This window comes from Uranotaenia lowii, chromosome 1, assembly GCF_029784155.1.
Source record: "Uranotaenia lowii strain MFRU-FL chromosome 1, ASM2978415v1, whole genome shotgun sequence".
Taxonomy (NCBI): domain Eukaryota; kingdom Metazoa; phylum Arthropoda; class Insecta; order Diptera; family Culicidae; genus Uranotaenia; species Uranotaenia lowii.
In genome coordinates, this window is record NC_073691.1 from 96,458,587 (window position 1) to 96,472,338 (window position 13,752).

General features: G+C 36.6%; 1 protein-coding gene across 1 annotated transcript in view; it reads left to right on the top strand.

The window, feature by feature from the left end:
• The first annotated feature begins 2,817 nt into the window (after positions 1-2,817).
• Positions 2,818-13,752, top strand: part of LOC129738441 (uncharacterized) — a 198,426-nt gene continuing 187,491 nt past the window's right edge. Inside the window, exon 1 of the mRNA XM_055729647.1 lies at positions 2,818-4,128. The gene's annotated coding sequence lies outside the window, so the exon portion shown is untranslated. The remainder of the gene's footprint in view (positions 4,129-13,752) is intronic.

Genomic DNA, 13,752 nt, shown 5'->3' on the forward strand with positions numbered 1-13,752 from the left:
TTAAAAACTAAATCACAGGAGAAATACTTGTAATCATTGACAAAATTGACCTTTACACCTCGAAGCATTTTCTTTTATAATTATATCTTTTTTCTATAAATCATCATCATTTTTTTTTTAAGTAAACCTTTAAGTCTTTGAACATATTTAAAATTTTAAGTGTGATGCCTGCAGCCAATATTTACCAAAAGCACTTAAATGTTCAATGAAGTTTCTGTAACGGTCACATTTTTTTAAATTACGAGTTAATCACCGTTGATTTGTTTTTATTAATTTTTTATTTGAAACTTTGGAAGAATCCTTGAACTGATTTTGTCAGTTAAAATCACATTATTACACATTTATACTGGTCGAACCACAAGTTTTTTTTTCTATAATCCAAGCTTTAGCAAGCATTGCTGAATAATGTACAATGTATTGAATTTCATTTTTTATTTAATTGGACGCACAATACTGAAAATCACATTTGGCATTAAATGAGATTTTGGATTTTCCAGATGCATAAAATTTTGAAGACATGTTCATTTGATGTCCTGAATTTTGAAAATTCTGCCAGTTGTTAGAAGCATATATTTTTCGGTTTCGGCTACATAAATTTTAATTGAATTTTATCTCATACTTCTGGATTTAGTAAAGGATTGGCTATTTGGAGAATGTAATAAAAAAGTTTCATAATTTTAAGAAAATATTTACCATTTACTTTTTTTAAGTTCTCTTTGCCGAAGAAATTATAAATATTCTGCTTATGAACTTGAATTATTTTCGTAAAACTAATGTTCATTGATTAAAAACAAAAACCATAAATCTTTAATGTGGCTCTTTAAAACTCTGAAATTTTGAAAATTTGAAGTTTTTGGCACTTTCAACTCAAAAGGTTGCCGACCACTGGCCTAGAGGAATGTGTTTAGGTTAACATTTCATTTGTATTTTGTAGCTCTAAATATTTAGCAATTATTTTAATTTTTGCCCCCGAATGTATGCACCATAATATACCGTCAAACGGGGCATCATGCAACAGCGGGGTTCGATGCAACATTTATATAACACTACATTGAATCAATTTTTAATTTAATGTATTGTAATAAAGTTATCTTTTAATGATAACAAAATGATGATGACATAATTTCTCGCATCTTAAGCTAGTTGTCTTAAGTTTTTTATTTTTATGTAAAATTCGAAAAATCGAGCAATAAATGTACAAATTTTAACATTTTTTGATGCCGAAAAAAACTTTACCCAGTATGACGGATCGGCTTGATAAAATTTCCTACAAACTTTATACAGGTTTCCTCATGTTATACCAACATTGTTGGTGTAAAAATATTATTCGAACAATCACCCAATTTTTTTAAATGAATATTTTTAAAATTCAGTTAGGTGTCTGGGGTTAAATGCAACAGAATGCAAATCAAAGAAATACCTTGTAAATCTCGTTTCCATGTGCTGGAATATGAATGTTTTGCATCACGCGTTTGTAAACATTTAAATTTCATTCATCCAAACATTTATTTTTATGATTTCAGCTTGTAGAATTTTTCGTAGTATTATTTAACCCCTAAATGTATGCAGCATCCTTATTTTCAGAAAAAAAATATGAAAATTTGTTTTTACAGACCCAAAAACTACTGCAATTGGTGTTGTCATGCGTAATGGTCTTTAAGGCATGGCAAATATATAAAAAACTATGAATTTTCGTACGTGTTCATAAGCTTTTTCATTAAAAATAAAGTTTGTTGCAAGTTACCCCATTTTCTAAGGAGTGTGAAAATCGCATGTTTCTAGAAAATAAAAAATAACTGAGAAAACCAATAATTTTTTTAACTACGCCAATTTGATGCCCCAGCATCCTTAAAACTTTTGATGCATAAAGGATACGATTAACTGTGAACATAAGTTTTTAGAAGCCATTGAAGTTGAAAATTGTTGCATGTTGCGTTGCCCCAGTTGACGGTATAGTTCTTTTTCCATTTAAAATGTTTTAAAAAGAAAACGTTAAAAATCAAGGTAAAATTGTAAAAAAGCATTTGTGAATATTATGAAGGTGTTTTGTATCCTTTATGATTAAAAATAACTCGTTAAAATCGTCAAAATAGAGACCGATCAATAATGTTACCCATAAGCATCAAATTCTAAACAAAGACGAAATCGATTTTTAAATCAAATTTAAAATAGTCTGATAAATTTTGCCATGTTTTACGGTCTAATGAGTCCAGTACTGCATTTAAAAACATGAAACATGCCACATTCCCCTTTACAGAAATAATAATCGAAAAATATTGAAAAAAGGTGATCAATATTACCCCGGGTTACGGTACTTATATTTCTAACACGTAAATATTTTTTGAATTTTTTGCTTCCTAGACTAAATCAACCTACTTATCGTGTGATAGACTTAAACATTTCCAACATTCCTCGTCATTGTGAGGTTTTGCTTTCAGGATGACTACAATATTTCTTAATTCAATGCTTTCTAACGGCTGTTGGTAAGAAAAGTTCGTATTCTGCCCGAGGGTGATATTGGTTGAGCTTTGACATTGGTACCATTAGCTGCCGCCGGATTGCCGGTTCGCTTCAATGATGTCGCACAGCACTGATGTGATGCTACTGGTTTGCCTTCACGGATCCGTGAGTATGCGCACGTGACACTATTGAATGCCCAAATGTTGTTGTATCACGGAGCGTGCGATGGGAAGAGAGTGTATACTTTCAGGAGCTGAGTGTCCTGCCAAAAGAGCATTTCACAGCATCCCGAAAACATGATTCTAAGGACAGCGGCGACAGAAATCTTCAAGTCCCAGTCAGCTATCGAGTGCCAAGAAGAACGGATGTGGAAGTGGAACTATCCTGAGCGTGGAAGATTTTTCACAACATTCATAGTCTTTATGGTCTGAACTCACCAGCAGTGACATCAGTTTTCATTCATTAGTTCGTTTTTTCTTTCCGGGAAAAGTGCTTTTTACTCTGGCCATACTTGTATTCCTTGAAGTGACTTCTTGATAACATTTCCCCGGAGGCTGCAGGTGTGGGAGGACATTATCATCGTTCCTCTTACGCCACTTTGGCGCGGACACTCCTGGTGGGAGTCCTGGTTTGAGTGCGTATGTGCTTGTATGCTTTCAGAAATCGTGCATAAGAGGACGGAAAAAGTTCTAAACTTTAATGGATGTTTGAAAAAGTTGTTCTTGCTCGCTCACTACTGGAGCAGACCAGGCCACATCCGGGACGAGGAAGGCAGGGAAGGGCAGGGATCTACTTAGGGGGATCCACCGGTGGAAAAGCAGGAACAAACAAAACCCAAAGCCAAGTAAACAATTGTTCTTTTGCATAATCGTGCTCCGTGAAACTGCAGAACCGGAAGGAAGAAAGCAGATCCAACCGATGCAGAGTGGAAGCGAAGTACTAGTGAAGAAATACCAAAAGCAATAGCTGAATGTCGAGTGCATTCTCCGAGGGGTTGTGCACTTCATGCTGAGATTTGTGCGAAAAAGTTTTTGCGGCACAGTTTTCGGCAAGTTTTTCGCTATTCGTTCGTGCCACTATCATTGGGAGTACGTGAGTGAAGTAACACAGTGACGGCACAGTAATACTCATACGAATCCTAACGAAGGAAAAGGTAACACATTCGTCACAGCTTTTCCGTCGCAGCCTTCGGAGATGTTTGGAGAATTTATTTGTGTCACCCAGCGTGGGCTTTTTTTTATCGGTGCCACCATACACGAGCTAATTGGATTTAGGGCAAACGTGAAAAATGAATAATGGTATGAAATATAGAACGATACATGGTACGGAAACCAACCACACATCTGACGGCTGGCTGCTCTCTATCGCTTCCATCAAATGTGTGTATGTTAATCGAATCTACGGTGTATAATACATGTGAATAATAATTATATCATACAATCAATTCCGGATGTTGTACAGCTGTGTGTTGATATATTTGCGCAATCGTCAGCCAGCAAAATACAGATACCTACCAGAAGTGATAGCTTTATTTATGTAGAGCAGCTATGTGAGCAGCAGACGAGGGATTAAGTGGAAAATCAAACGTGTGACACCAATCCCGGAAACAGACCTTTAATAACGATCTTTAAAGATTGGATTTTCGATTGAACAGATGCGAGACATACGGTAAGTTGCACAGATGAAACATTGCAATTGAGAGTTGTTTTGTGGGATGTGTATTTCAGGATCAAAAAAATATTCGCACCGAGATGCTGGTTAACTAATATTACTTCTTTTTCCATCATAAACTAATACAATCGTTGTAAAAATTAAGACAGTAGATGACTCGAAAGTATGTTATCTGGAAAAATGAAAAATATGTTACTGGAAGGAAACATTAAACGTGAACTTAATCTAGTCGTGGTGAAAACCTAGATCATTTGATCGAAACATCGAGGAAATTCAACAATTGTTTTTCTAAGCTCAAAAATTCAAGTAAGAATAGGGATACTAGTACACTCTTTTTCGATCGAGAAATGGACGTACTCTTCTTTTTGTGAAATTTTACCAAATGTACCTACTCTTTTTTTGGTGAAAGACATTTAATCGGAACAACCTATGTTTATCTACCATTTTATTAGGTTATTTCACATTTAATGTAAAAACTAACTATTTTTTTAGCTTGAGACTGTTAACATCTTTGATTAGATATAATTTCAACGTTTTCAACGAGTTTAAAATCTCAACATGCCGAAAAACTTCTATTGAATAGCATAACAAAATTCATGTATCTATAAAGCTGTGCGCCTAGATGCTATGCAAACCAGAGCAAAATGATACGGTTTGTCAATTTATATCGTGTAGTCCGAGGTTTTACCTATCCGAGGTGATGCTTTTCCCGACTACCTCGGATAAGCGAGGTTCTACTGTAGGCCTATTTTTTACTTGCATACCTCGCATTTATTACCGGAAACAGATGTATAAGATTCGAACAAGCTATGTTTTAATTAACAAACACCTTGGTTGTATACATTTGGGGGCAATATGTTAATACCGAAGGAGAGAATGCGAATACTTGATCCCTGCACCGAAAGAATTCTTCACATGAACGCTACGTGAAAATGTACATGGATTTTTGCCACCATGAAAATCACGTAAAACTTACGTGAATTTCAGGTAGCAAACAGAGCTCGCGCAGCAAGCTGAATTCACGTAATTTTCATATGAATTCAACTTGAAGCTTACGTGGAGAAGGGATTCTTTGCGCTACATGCTGTTCACCGTAAATTTCATATTGATATAAACGTATAGTGATGTTTTATTTCGAATCGTAAATTTAAAAAAAGGTTTCATTTTGAGGGGAATTTTATTGATGATAATACAAACACGATTAACAAACTTCTCATTGTCACTTTTGCGTTTAAACAACACATTTACATTTCACTATTTTTTGAAACACTTTCGCCGAGAAAATAGCATTCAAAGAGCCGCAGTTGCTGGCCGTCCTAGTGGCCCTAATTCCAAATCCTGTAAAAACAAAAGATATAATCAACATTAAAACACCTCAAAATTTTTACTACTTACGACAAATTTGCTCTTCTATTACCCAGAATGTCTTCATCTGCCATCACCAACTGTTGGATCTACGCCATATTGAATTCAAAATTAAGTGAATTTCACTTAGAAAGCATCAAGATGGATTTGGAGTTGTGTGTTAAACGACAATTTGCCACAAAAATACAACATTTGAACAGCCATAACTTTTTTGTTTTAAGTCCAATCGAGTTGCAGTCTTGAGGTGAAATGTTGGTCTTAATTGAAATTTTAATAAAATTTACATAATTAAGCAATCGATTGGTAGAGAAAAAAATGTACGATGAAAAACCAATTTTTTTATGCTTCTTCAGAACACTATGTCTCAGAATCTCTTTCACACTTGAGATTCAGTGCAACCCCTTCCTGTTGTCCGATTCCGCTCAAATTTGGCATATGGCCTTCTGATAACTCCCTTAAATCATCATAGTCTTTTTATGCAAGTATTTTGATTTTAAAGTAGGTAGGTATTTATTAAGACAAATTTCATAAATTAAATAAAAAATATTCTTAATTGTGATTTTCACACAATGATACAAACAACATGTTTTGTTCAGCAAAGTTTAAGTGTACAAAAATCCGCATCATTTGATGGTATTGGAATCAAAAATATTTTACGCTTGGTACACATTTTGGTCAGTTGAATACAAATTTTTTTTTTCTTGGAAATAGCTTGCTTGTTTTACATTTTGATACAAATTTGGTTCATTTTTCATTTTTAACGTGTAGTATTTAACTGAAACAAAATTAAAAAAATATAAAATATATAAATTTTATGGCAATTTTTGGATCCAGAATTTATTTAAATTCAAATCTTTTGAAAGTGGACTTTTTTTCAAAGATCGCACTTGCGGAACCTCTAAACATGATTTTTTTTTAGTCGGCCCCATACAAAAGTTTGTTCTGCACATCCTAATCTACCATTTGAAGGGTGATCCCCCAGATTCCCAGAAGTTATGCAATTTTGGGACACCCTACTGTACATCCGTCTGCATACCGTCCGGGCGCATAGCTCGATAATATATGGATCTTGTGCCAACCTGATGGCTGGGATAACGCGGGAGCTCAAGTCAGTGATCTTGAAAAAAATGGTCGTACCAATATGCCCTTTTTACTTAATTCATAATAAATGAGTAAACAAGTGGCTGGCTATTCGATGCACTTATTTATTTTGATTTTACTGACTAAACCATCCAAGCGATTTCTTACCAAATTGTGGTAATTTTTCGCAAAAATTTACGTTTTCTTTAAAACTTGAAACGTGAAAGCCACCATGCCAACCATAAACGATCACAAATAGCGAAAAGAATAATAAGTATAAGAAGTAACCTTCTTTAGTATTTCAGCTTGGAAATAAGTGCGTAGCAGCTGGGGCAGGAAGACTGAATAAAAAAAGAAAAAAAATCGTTCAAATGTCAAATTTCTTCCAACAATCTACCGAGAAGTGCGAAGGTCTAAATTTAATTTTCTTATAGAGTGGTTTTCAAACAAACTTTTTCGGTGCTGATGTTTACTTTTGAATCTGCTGCAATTAACATGACTCGCTATGCGAAACTTACCAACGAAAATTTAAGTTTTCACGATTACCAATCTTTTTAATCGTTGTTGACTTTTTGCCGTACAGTAAAAAACGATACAAAACGATCCAGCGAATTTCAGTCTTCCTCCCCTAGCGTAGCAGAAGTGCCTAGTTTTTTTTCGGATTTTTCAGGATTTGTTCTGATTTTTGAGAGACCGTTCTGACTTCTATAGAAAGTCTGTAAAGTATACTGAATTGTGATTTTTTAAAGGGTATCAAAATTCCGATTCAATTTGTAGTTAAATGATGGAACATCATACAAATCTGTTATTAAATAGTTCGACCTATTCATCTGATGTTAATTTTTGGTTAAGATGATAATTATATGGTATTTTTAGATATCAACTGCAGGCCAGCAAAGATTGTGCTCGATGCATAGGTTAAGGCGTCTTCAGTTGCAATATTTCGCCTTTATTTATGCAATCTATCCAGAGCTGCATATTATTTCTACCAATGTAGTGATGTCTTGAAATATAATGACTCAAAAAACAAAACAATTCAACTTATATTCCATGCAGATACAGATAAAAAAGTTCAAGAGTAAAATTCATAACCATAAATCAGATTTTATCCAGAACCACAATTCAGTGTATTAAATTCAAATCATAAATTCGAATAAAATTAAGACATGAATGCCACAAGGATGGTAAAATGTCGTTAATTGTAAAAAAATAGATTTTTGAAACAAATTGCAAATAAAACTCAAATACAAAATTGAAAATCAAAGATACAATGAGAGCCAAAACAACAATTGCAAATTGTGTAATCCTGTAACGGATGTGTCTTGCCCACAATGCATTGCAATGTCAGTAACTTTTGTATAAGGGAGCCACTTCCGGAAGGGAAGGTTTCTGATACGATTTTAGTTGCCGGCCAAGACCCTAGCTCAAGGGGGGCGGATAAAATGGCTCAATAGGCCCAGATATCTCCTAACTTTGGACGTAGGAAGGTACATAAAAACCAATCTTGTATGAAATAATTGAGTTCGAAACTTTAATTCAAGTTCAAATTATGGGACTTAGACTAGGGATACCATACGTACTCTTATAAGAGTACATGTAGGGGAGAGTGGGGATACTTGATCCCCTTTTCTTATTTTCATCATATCTTTTTGGAATAATTTAGCAACTCAACGTCTTTGACATTTTCTGACAGCTTGTAACTTCAAGTTTCTATACTCCAAAAATTAGAACGATACTTGAACCCGTTGATGAACTAGAAGCATTTTCGGGGGAGTAAAAAAATTGCGATTTTTCTGCAGTTAGGGGAGACTTGATCCCCTATTGAAGGATACTTGATCTTTTATTCAGGAAGCCCTAATCCTTGTATAAAAATCAAACAAAACCCCAAGATAGAATGTTAATTGACTATTTTGGTCATGTTTGTTCTCATTTCACAATTTATAGCAGACATAAGAAGAAAATTCTATAATTTTTGCTCTTTTCTTCAGACAATTGTTTGATAAATATTAGTTTTTGGATAAATATTAGTAATTTTGTAATCAGCAATCATAACGATCCATTCAGAAGAAGAATATGCCGTTTGGAAGGGGGATCAATTGTACCCATAATCAACATTTTAGAAAACTTTTTCTGAAAAAAGTTGAGAGTTTTCCATTGCTTTGAAAATATGGCATTATGAAGTTCATTTTACGCTCGAACGATTGATACATTGGAACAAATATTTTTTTCATAATTTTCCCATGTAAGGAACATTTTAAAGTGATGAAAAAAGATCTTCAAGTTACATTTTGTAAAATTTTTCAAACAAAGTTCAATTACTCAAACAATTATTTTGTTAAAATTTTTTAAACTACAAGCATTGTTATTTTGCTCATTTTGGCACATTTTTTTAGAACATTTGATCTTTGTACGACATTCCAGTTTCGAGATATAGCTAAGGAATCAAGTATCCCCAGGGATCAAGTATCCTCATTCTCCCCTACTCTTCTTCGATTGAAAAATGGGCGTTCTCTTCTTTTTGTGAATTTTCTTAAAATTTTCTGTTATTAAAAGACACTTACTTTAGTAATTTAACATTTTATTTTAACCAGTAATCAATATGCACAAAATTAAGGTATAGTACAAGAATATTTTTTAAGAAAATTAATAATTGTCATGTAAGTCTTATAACCTTCAAGCCATTAACAGTATTTGATTAATTTGAAATATCTCGGTGCCACTTCAGAGTGCACGAAATGTGTACGGTGGAACCTTATCCGAAATTTCGCGTTTTTCAAGCCACCATTTTTATTCAAAATCCATGTAAAAATTTATTTTATCATCGAGATATATTGTTAAGCTTTCAATTTGACGTTTAAAGTCTAAACTTGCCAGAAATTTCAATTAAAAAGAAAAATAAAATCCTTGTATGAACCGAGCTATGCTCATGAATGATATGCAATACCATAGCAAAATGATAGGGCTTGTCAATGTATTTAGTTTAATCCCAGGTTTCAATTATCCGCTAACCCGGGTAAGCGGAGTTCTACTGTAAATTCTTTTGCATACCATCCGGGTGTAAAACTCGATAAATCTATGGATCTTGTGTAAACCTGATGGCTGGGATAACGCGGGAGCTCAGAAAACTGGAGTTCGGATAAGTGGGGTTCTACTGTTTAACGTTTCTCCTGATTTTTTGGATATGTACTCTTTTTGGTGTCGTGGGATATAGTAATCCTAACTTAGACACAACCTGGAGCAAACTTGCAACCAACCTATAGCCTACCTTCCGGGGGTATCTCAAGATAGATAATGCTGTGGAATTTTTTTATGGTATGGATTCTTATTCAATGTTTGCAACTCCTAGCTTGGTCCCTGAGCCTTAATATAAGTTTACAAATTGTTTACCTTAATATTATTTGTCCTTCTGGACCTGTAGGGCAGGTTACCGTGGCTAATCGAGGCGATGAACATTCGAAACCTGTCCAGCAAGGTGTCACTCCTAGACCGACTACAAGGATGAGTCGGCGAATGCTGTGCTTGAGCGCTGACGGTACAGCAAGTGGTGAGTGATGGTGACGTGTTGTTACCAGGACGTGTTGTTGGTCTTTTCAACGCAGGTGACTCACCGTAACCCGAGGGTTCTCACTCCTCAAGCGGATATTTAGCGTTGCCTTTGCGTACACGCTGGTGGCTCACAATAGCCCGGGGGTCCTCACTCCACAACCGGAAAGGTAATCGTGCTCTGAATCTTCAGAACGTGAGTTCAAGGCGTGTTTCGTAGCCCAAACTTACACCCACGTTGACGCGGGTTACGTGTCAACGTACATGGTTAGCCAAATCGTTTCGGAATATGTTTACAAAGACGAATTTTTTACCTGTATTACGCAAGATTGCAAAGTTCACATGCGTATCATCTAACCAAACTTCTGTTGTGACAAATTACCCTGTTCTCTAGTACATAATTCTAGTTAATTTCACGTAATCACTATCAATATTGTGTGGCATGCGTCAATCTATTTGGACGTGTATGAGTAGCATACAACAGTCTGAAGTGCGAGCGGTAGCTTGGCCACGGGGCTCATCCGATTGCTATTGAGTCAGTGTGAGTGTTAGCCTGTTTCGGTTGGTCATTGAGTAGTCAACCTTGCTGAAGATAAGTCGTGCGTGAGCAATGCTGCAATGTTGGGTGATTCCCTGTAGGCAGTCAAACTGCATATTGGCGACCGTGGCAGATTTTACTATTCGCGAACAATCTGAATAACTTAATACTACCAGGAATCACCCAACGTGCAGTGATGTTCATAGTGAAAATCGAACGCGCATTTACAAACACCTGGAGCGCTAGGGCTACGAGATTTCTTTTTTCATAATGGCGCCTGTCACAAGCGGCAAATTAAAATAAAGTGATGATGATTTGTTTATTGGGAAAAAACGACAAACGAATGTTTGTATTATCCTCGTGCGGCAAGAAAAAAAACATGTTGGAGCAAGGCATTGTTTTTGTAGCTAAGAACATGCATACCGATAGTTTGAATATGGTGGATAGCTCGAGACAAGCAGAAAAATGAGTTTAACTTTGGTCGGGTAGTATTGAGCTCGGAGATGATCGTAAGGAAATTGAGTTTAGCTCGGGACGAGCATAAAAGTATTGTGAATTAAGCTCGAGACGAGCATAAAAATATTGGCCCTTATTCTGCGCCTCGAGTGACGTGACGATAGTAGAGTCACCCAAGTCACTCTATTCCAGCCAGTGATTGAAATCCTCACCAATTTTCTCATCAGAGGCATTCAAAATACACACTTTGAGGCCTCGCATAGCTATACAGGAGACGATACATATACATTCATTCAAACCTCCCCCCATGAGGAGGATCTGCTCTGAGAGACACTATCCGTTTGCTGCCCCGAACGAACTCTCTCAACGTTCGGTTGCTACATGATGCATGAAGAAGACGAGGCGCACATACTCATTTACGTTGTTGAATTTGAATAACTCCAGCCGACAGCTGTCGTTGAGGAGAACATCCTCAACCTCGCCGCAAAGGTTGAGGCAACAACAAAAACAACCGAACTTATTGCGTTGCACGGCCCGCAACGTATAGTGCAAAGAGGGGGGAGGAAAAAGAAACGAAAAAACTAGCTGCCTGCGTGCGGTTGCTGTGCAATAATAGCAATAGCAGAAAAACCTCGGGTATTCGATCCAGGCACAAACGAAGAGACTCGGGTTTGCTCTGCCTTTTGAATTCGGTTCCCTCAAGAATGTAACAGGAGATGAGTGAGAGCCATTCGTTTGTTTTTTTGGATTCGCTGCCTCGAATGTATACTGCTTCTTGAAGGCGGGCCATATTGAGAGCGTATGCATCATCGGTTTTGTCGTTTTCGCTGCCTCAAAGCAACCTTTGCTTCCGAGTAAAGCAGTGAGCGAGAGAAGGTTGATCAATTCATGCTCAGCAAAATTCAATCACTGATTCCAGCAGTCGGTTTAGGTGAGGAACGTCACTTCGGATGAACTTTGTGAGTTCTTACCCTATTCTCGTAGTCACTGTGGGTGAGAATCGTCGCATTCGGGTGATGATTTTAGGTGACAATTGTCGGTACGTTTTCAGGTGACGACGAGATAGAAATGAAATGAAAATTTACGAAAATTACAGTAAAGCGGTGTTGTTAGTTGTTAGAAATCAATCAAAAAAATATACCCAGCAGCAAGCTTTCATTTATCTATCAATTTGTAAACGACGAAAATTTCTTTTTATAAACGGGTTGGAGTTGAGCGGTTTCTAAGGGATTTCTGCTAAATTTGGCTGAATGAAATTCCAAACTGTTTGTTTCCGATAAGTTATTTTTGTAACATCTTTATTCGGCTCATACCTTTAGGATTTTAGGTGACGATTGTCGGTACGTTTTAGGTGGTGACGAGCAAGAAAAGAAATGAAAATAAATGATGCTGCTGCAGCCTTGTTGACTTCGATACAAGTGCTCGGTATTCCATAATCCCTATGATCTATTGGCGACCGGGTTGTGGGCTTATGATTTCCGGCATGCCACGGTGGTAACCTCGGGGAAAGCACCTAGATCGGCAGCACTAACTGAAAACAAAAACAAAACCCGTGAATCGCTTATATCTTGTAAAATGACACAAATCGGAAGCTGTTCTGGCCAAGCATTTTAAAAGAAAAATTACCTTATTCACTTGAATCCGTCTGTTGGACACCGGTTGGTTGCAGCAGCAGCGTCGATTGTTATTTTTTTCCTTCTAGTTGGAGTTTCCGGTTTCAGCTTTCTCCGCTTAGGACGCACAAAAATGCCCGTTGTTTCGGTATAGTTGCTTGCTGTCACCTTATGACTCGTTGGTGGCCTTTTACGAACCGGAATTCTCACTAACAGCTTTAAAAATCTGTTTGGAAAATTCGAAGCGCGAACGAAAACAAATCAAATTCTACCATTTTGACAGATGTGTTCATTCAGTCACTCACCTCTGTCACTTTACCGACATCGACTCCGGGAATAAGGTGACAAAACTCACGGTGACTCCGAGGTGAGGTGACAATCGTCACGTCACGCGCGGCGCAGAATAAGGGTCATTGTGAATTTAGCTCGGGACGAGCACTTAAGTTGAGAATATAGCTCGGGACGAGCATCTAAGTTGAATATAGCTCGGGACGAGCACCTAAGTTGAATATAGCTCGGGACGAGCACTTAAGTTGAGTACAGTCCGGGACGAGCACCTAAGTTGAATATAGCTCGGGACGAGCACTTAAGTTGAATATAGCTCGGGACGAGCACTCAAGTTGAATATAGCTCGGGACGAGCACACATGTTTAAATTACCTCGAGCCGACCACAAAAGTTTGTTTTAGCTCAGGACGAGCATAAAATAGTGAGTTTAGCTTGAACGAGCAAACAAGTTTTATTAAGCTCGGGACGAGCAATAAGATTGAATTTTAATCAGGTCGAGCGTAACAAAGTGGATCTAGCTCGGGACGAGACGATGAGTTGATTCAAATGAAATTGTAGGATTTAGCTCGAAACAATGTTTTTTTTTTAATTCGATTCGATGAAGGAATAAATAATTTATTTAAGCTAGTGATAACCATATGGATTCTAATGAAGCTTGAGCTGAGTGATTTCAGCAAGTTGAGAAACCTGAAAAATAGATTTTTTGGATGTGAAACAAAACTAAAAGTGAGCTCGGGAC